The following is a 6,000-nucleotide window of genomic DNA, read 5'->3' on the forward strand; positions in this document are numbered from 1 at the left end:
ATTTGTATAGGTGAGGGCAGATCAACGACATTGGCCCAATAAGTCTTCGATTTCAAGGGTAAGATCGGGTGGATAGTTGGAAAATAGGGTACAAAACAAAATTCACTCCTACCCGCTTTAAGGTTAGTAGTAGGTTGTTCTGTTAAGGACTGAATCTAAGTCTTAAACAAGGGGTCCCGCCCTCTCATTGGCCTGAAAGAGATTCAGTTTATAGGTTGAATCTTAAACCAATTATTCAATAGTGGATCAGTGGAACTTAAGGAATAAGATGTAATCTCGGGGGTAAAACTTTATTTTGACCCAATTGAAATTACGGACAAACCTGTGAAGGATTAACTTATTGATCATGGTTATATCAGATGGACAGAAATATATCTATAGTGAGGGGAGTGCAACTACGGGACTTTAGTGGAATGACTCGTTAGTTAACGAATGTTGATTAGTTCGGTCTAAAAGGGTTTAGCCAGTTAATCTCGGATCATTGGATCTATAGGTCTATTAAGTTCCTCTGCTAGCTCATTTGGAATTAACTTAGAATAATATGTTGAAATAATTTGAATTGTCCGAAATAGGTAAAGAGAGTGAAACCGACAAGTATATTTGATATAGTCGTCGGTTATAGCTTTAAGATAGAGCTTTTATGTTTAAATGTGATTTAAATATTAAAAATATGAATACAGATTCATATTCGGAAGCTCAAAATTGATGGAATTGTTAAAAGTTGTAAAAAATCTTAATGTTGACTGACTTTGAAAAGTCAAACTTTGACCGGATTTATATTCAAATGTGATTTGAATTTCAAAAAATGGAATGCAGATTCATGCTCGGGAGGTCAGAACTAGTCAAGATGGAAAAAATAGTAAAAAGTCAAAATGTTGACTTTTGACTTTGACTAGAATGGTCAAATGACGATTTTGCCCCTTGATTAAAGTTAGTGAAAAATCCAACATTTTGTTGGATAATCCCACTAACTCTTAGTGAACTAAGTGGAAGCTTATGGTGATGACACCAAGCCCACTAAGAGAAATCGAAATGTTGATTAATTCCCTTAATTGTTAGTGGAATAATAGATGTTGAGTTTTTATAAACAAGTTACATGCATTTTTTAATGTAATTTTCTTATAAATAGATCATTTTTCAACATAAAAAAGACTTTTGGCCTTTTTGATATTTTTAAAATACAAAATATTTATTTCTTTTCTTTCAAAATATCTCAACCCTAATTCTTTCCAATTTCCATCCCTCTCTCAATATTCCTTCATTTAACGGGTCCCAGCACTCGGCTCTAAATTTGAAGAATAACAGGTCAACTCTAGAGGTGGTATTGGACTTATGTTCGTGAGGATATTTCGAGGATCGGGAGGCTTTGAAGGTAAGTTTTTCGATAAAAATATCATTTAATTATGGTTCATTATGCATGTTAACTTCTAAATTTGTTGAGATGTAATTAGAGTAAAGTTTCGATTCTTATTTCTACTGCAATTATATCTTTTCATCATGTGGTATTAGAGAATGCATGATTTTACTCAATTACATATTGTGGGTATTTCAATTTATGTGATAAGTTTTGTGATGAACTAAAATGGACTAGTAGTTTTGACAATTAAATTCAGTTTTATTTATTTATTTAATTATTATAATTGGCCCGGTTTGTGACTTAAATCATTATTGTAAGGGTCTGTATTTTTTTATTAGAGTCGTTAGAGGGACAATTAGGTTGTAATTGTTCAACCGAGAGAGAGAAAAGGTGAAATTTCTTGAAAATATAAGGACAGACCCGAGAAGAAGCTCCAGACCTGGATGCCGACCCGAAAACCCGCTCGCGACCCGTCCAATTCAGCCCAGAAGTTTAGTCTCAGCCCGACCCAAATGCAACGCGCGGCCCACATCCAGCCTTCAGCACCCCGCCCCGATTCGGTTGCTCCTGCCCGTGGGCCGATCTGGGTCCGATTCGGCCTGGTGTTCTCAGCTTGCGTCACGCGTCAACTTTTTGCGCTGTGAGCTCCGCCCGACCCGATTCTCCGACCCGCGTGGCTGACTGTGGTTCTCAGCTGGTTCAAGCCCAATGAGTTGGTCTTGGGCCGGTTCAAGCTGGTTTTGATTGTTTTTCAGCGGTTCGGAAGTGGTTTTGTACATCATCAGATTATTAATATAATAATTTAGTATTTATCTTAAATTAGGAGCCAAAACGAATCTATTTTAGAGAGTTTAATTAATTATGCATGTAATCGTACGTGCATGATGTATGCCATATAGATTAAAAATCCCACTGTAGATTATCATGTTTATGTTATAATGGTTATAATGTATAATATGCATGTTAATTAATTAATATGAATATTAATTAATACAGTTAATTAATTATTTAATTAATTGAATTAAATATGATTTAATATAATTAATTAATTAATAATTTATTTAATTTTATTGAATGTGATTTAATTAAAAGTTAAATAAATAAAAAAATCCATATTAATTAATTAATTTATATAATGATTATATATTGTTAGATGTATATTATAGGTTTGTCTAAAGTTTTTATAAGTGTTATAAAATAAATTAGACATTTAAAATCTATAACAAAAATAAGTTGCATGTGCACCTAGGTTAAAACATATCAACCATTTTTTTCATAGAATTAGGTTGATATCTTGTAAAATTGGTTACAAAAGACTCACTTGATTCAATCTTGTCAACTAGTTAGATAAGATAGCTAAGGTTGGAGGTTCTTAAGTTGACGGTTTACGAAACACTTGCTACCTGGAGATCGTAATTAGTTCTTGAGCCTAGTTAACCTAGTTTTATAAGCATGCATGAGAGATATGAGGTAAAAAAGCTGGTTTATCACCTAGACATCGTATGTTAAAATCTGGTATAACGGTTATGCTGAATGTTTCACCTAGACTTAGGATATGTTTAAGTTAGCTTAAATATGATCCTATTTTTCTGAGTACCCTTTAAAACTGTTTTAGGACACTTCAGCTAGAGAAAAGTAACGTACTTTTAGCTCCAGCATCCCTAAGAATTCACACCGTGAGGTCCATGTAGGGCTTTAGGCCGTGCATAGGAGTGGACTCCCTTTAGAGATTGTTTGCATGGATCAATATCAAGGTGAATAGGGGAAGTAGTTCATAGTAAGTGGTTGAGGGATATGTGACAACACATCCCATGATCTCTTCCATTGGGTCACACCGTGAGATTCCTATAATGCGCTTGCTTGTCTGCCATGGAGTGACGTTTCCTTTGGAGGGTTGTATTATAGGATTCAGAACACTGCGAACTCCTTATATGAATAGGGATAAAATGATGTCTATGTATGAAATGACGTCAAAAGGTGTATATGTACATTATCACACCTTTTATTGACATACACTAACTTGACTTTAAGGTGTGTATGTACATTATCACCCCTCGTCAAAAGGTGTGTGAAAATCAAGAAATGTTAGATGGAAAAGTTTTATTCCTTGCATATTTTTTTCCTTGAAAAATTATACACTTAGATCATGCTGATACACTTAATATACCTCACTAGTACACTTGATACATATTACATGCTTGATGCATTTAATATACTTCAATAGTACAATTATATTGATACATATTATATGTTTGATACACTTGATATGTTGTTGACAATACATTGATTTGTATACATGATCAACTTGATTGAATGAATCATTTTCAATTTACTTAAACAAGTTAATGCTGAAGAGAACCTTGGAAACAAAGTTCATTACTATGCCAAGTTGATAATAATAGATTCAATTGTCAAAAAGTTGTCTAAAAAGCAAATGCAAATGTTTAGGAAGGATTTATTTAGGAACCTTCTTGATATTCAAATCAAAAGTGTTCTGGAAAATTGTTAGTTCATTGGATAGAAGAATTTCTAAGCAATCAACTAAAGATACTTTGATTTTCAATCTAGAGGATAATATAGTAAAATTTAGATTGAGACAATTCCATTTAATAAGTAGACTAAATTGTCAACCATTCCTACAATCCAAAACTTCAAATATCAAGGAGGAGTTCAATAGTGAATTGAGAACTGTCTGCTTTAGCAAGATCGATACATTAGACAGAAACAAAATTATTGCAACATTTAGTATAGGAAAATTAGCGACCAACTCATGGTCAAACTAGCAAATCTTCTTGTTTTAGACTATTTCATTAATGATAAACAACTCCATTATGAAAAACAATTATTGCAAGCTTAACCTTAACTACAATGAACTGCAACAATTTTTAAAAAGTAAAAAACACGTAGTAAAGTGTATTAGTCAACTAATACATATAATATAAGTACATCATATCACTGATATGCAAAAAAGTTACAATTTAAAACAAAAATAGAACCAAACGTAAATAACTAAAACAAAACTCCCTTACCAATTTCAGTAAAAGAGATGAGAAACAAATAAAAGAGATGCAGAAGAAAAAATCGTAGCCTTAATTTTAATAAATAATAAATATGAGTGATTCACCAAAGAAGAAGAAGAAGGAAGAGATGATGATCAAATTCTCTTACCTATTTCAAACACCAATTAGAGAAATACGTAAATAAATATAAGAAAGATTTGATTAGGGCTTTAAAAAAAGAAGAAGAAATACATACATAATTGAATAAACAAATTGTATTCCTCGTAAGAGAAAGAATGAAGGAGGAGAATAGGAGAAGAGAAGAAAAAGACGAGGAAAAGACGATAAAAAGAGAAGCAGGCGAAGATGAGAAACCTAAAAGAAAGAAACAGAAAAGAGAAGAGAAGAACAGTGGAGAAGAACGATGAAGAAAGAGGGCAGTTTTGGAATAATGAAAAGTTTAAATAGAAAATATCAACTGAATTTAAAACTTGCTATATTTACAAAATTGAAAAAGTTGGTGTTATTATTGCTAAAACATATTCTCATAGTGCCACTCAATACAGTTTTCCTTTTTTTTTTTTTTAATATTCTTGATATTTAAAAAAGAACAAGAAAATGTATATATCATTTGACGTTTTTAGAATGTCAAGCAATGTGAAAGCGTATGAAGTTTTCAAAAATCCTCCCACCTCCATATTTTTATAAAATTTTTTGACGTTTTTGGTAAGTAACGCACTTACTAGACTTTTTAAAAACAAAACGTCAAGTGTTTAAAATTGCAAAAGTAAAAAATATTCTCCTTCTAGTTATGTCAAGTGACCCAATAATTAATCTCACAAAATACATTATAACTAAAAAAATATCATAAACATAACAAGTACAAAAGAAAAAAAAAAGGAACAAAAGAATAAACTCACATAAAAACTACAAAAACCTATGACTTAGGAAAAATCTAACCAAGCCCTCTCCAAATACTACACAAACACAACAAATTTAAGCTACTTAAGGGTAACAATAGGAACAATATTTAAACCCATCCCTCCATAAAACACATTAAAAAATAAACTTACATAAATTAGGACCAATTTCAACACACCCCTCCAGTTTTAACCCATTACTACAGAAACCTTATTACTTGGGAACAATTCAACCAAACTTCCTTCAAAAACTAACGCAACAAACTTGGGCTACTTAGGTAACATGGCATCTAATTCAACCCACCCCTCCACAAAACACATGAAAAACGCAGGAATTGTGTCGAAATTTCACTACTAACTTTTGACGTCCAATGAAAACTTGACACCTCATTATATCGTCGTAACTCCCAATGTTGTTATACATCCTTCTTAACGGCATTGGAAGATATCTCTTTTGAGTATCATAAAACATTTTTTTCGAATTAATTATATGGCGTTGTGGTTGCGGCTAGCTTCCGACATGTGTTTTAGCCCCTTCGAGAAGTACACTTTCTCTTGACTTTCTCTCTTCAATGGTCATTTTGTGCATTAGGAAATAGCTTTTCCTTTTGTAGTGTCAAGTTAGTGTATGTCAATAAAATTAACAAATGAAGACTAAAATGAGATTATACAAAACTTCAAGAGTTAAAATGTCAAGTTTGAAAAGGTGTGATAATGTCAATAA

The sequence above is a fragment of the Cucumis melo genome, chromosome 10 (genome assembly GCF_025177605.1).
Source record: "Cucumis melo cultivar AY chromosome 10, USDA_Cmelo_AY_1.0, whole genome shotgun sequence".
In the NCBI taxonomy this organism is placed as follows: domain Eukaryota; kingdom Viridiplantae; phylum Streptophyta; class Magnoliopsida; order Cucurbitales; family Cucurbitaceae; genus Cucumis; species Cucumis melo.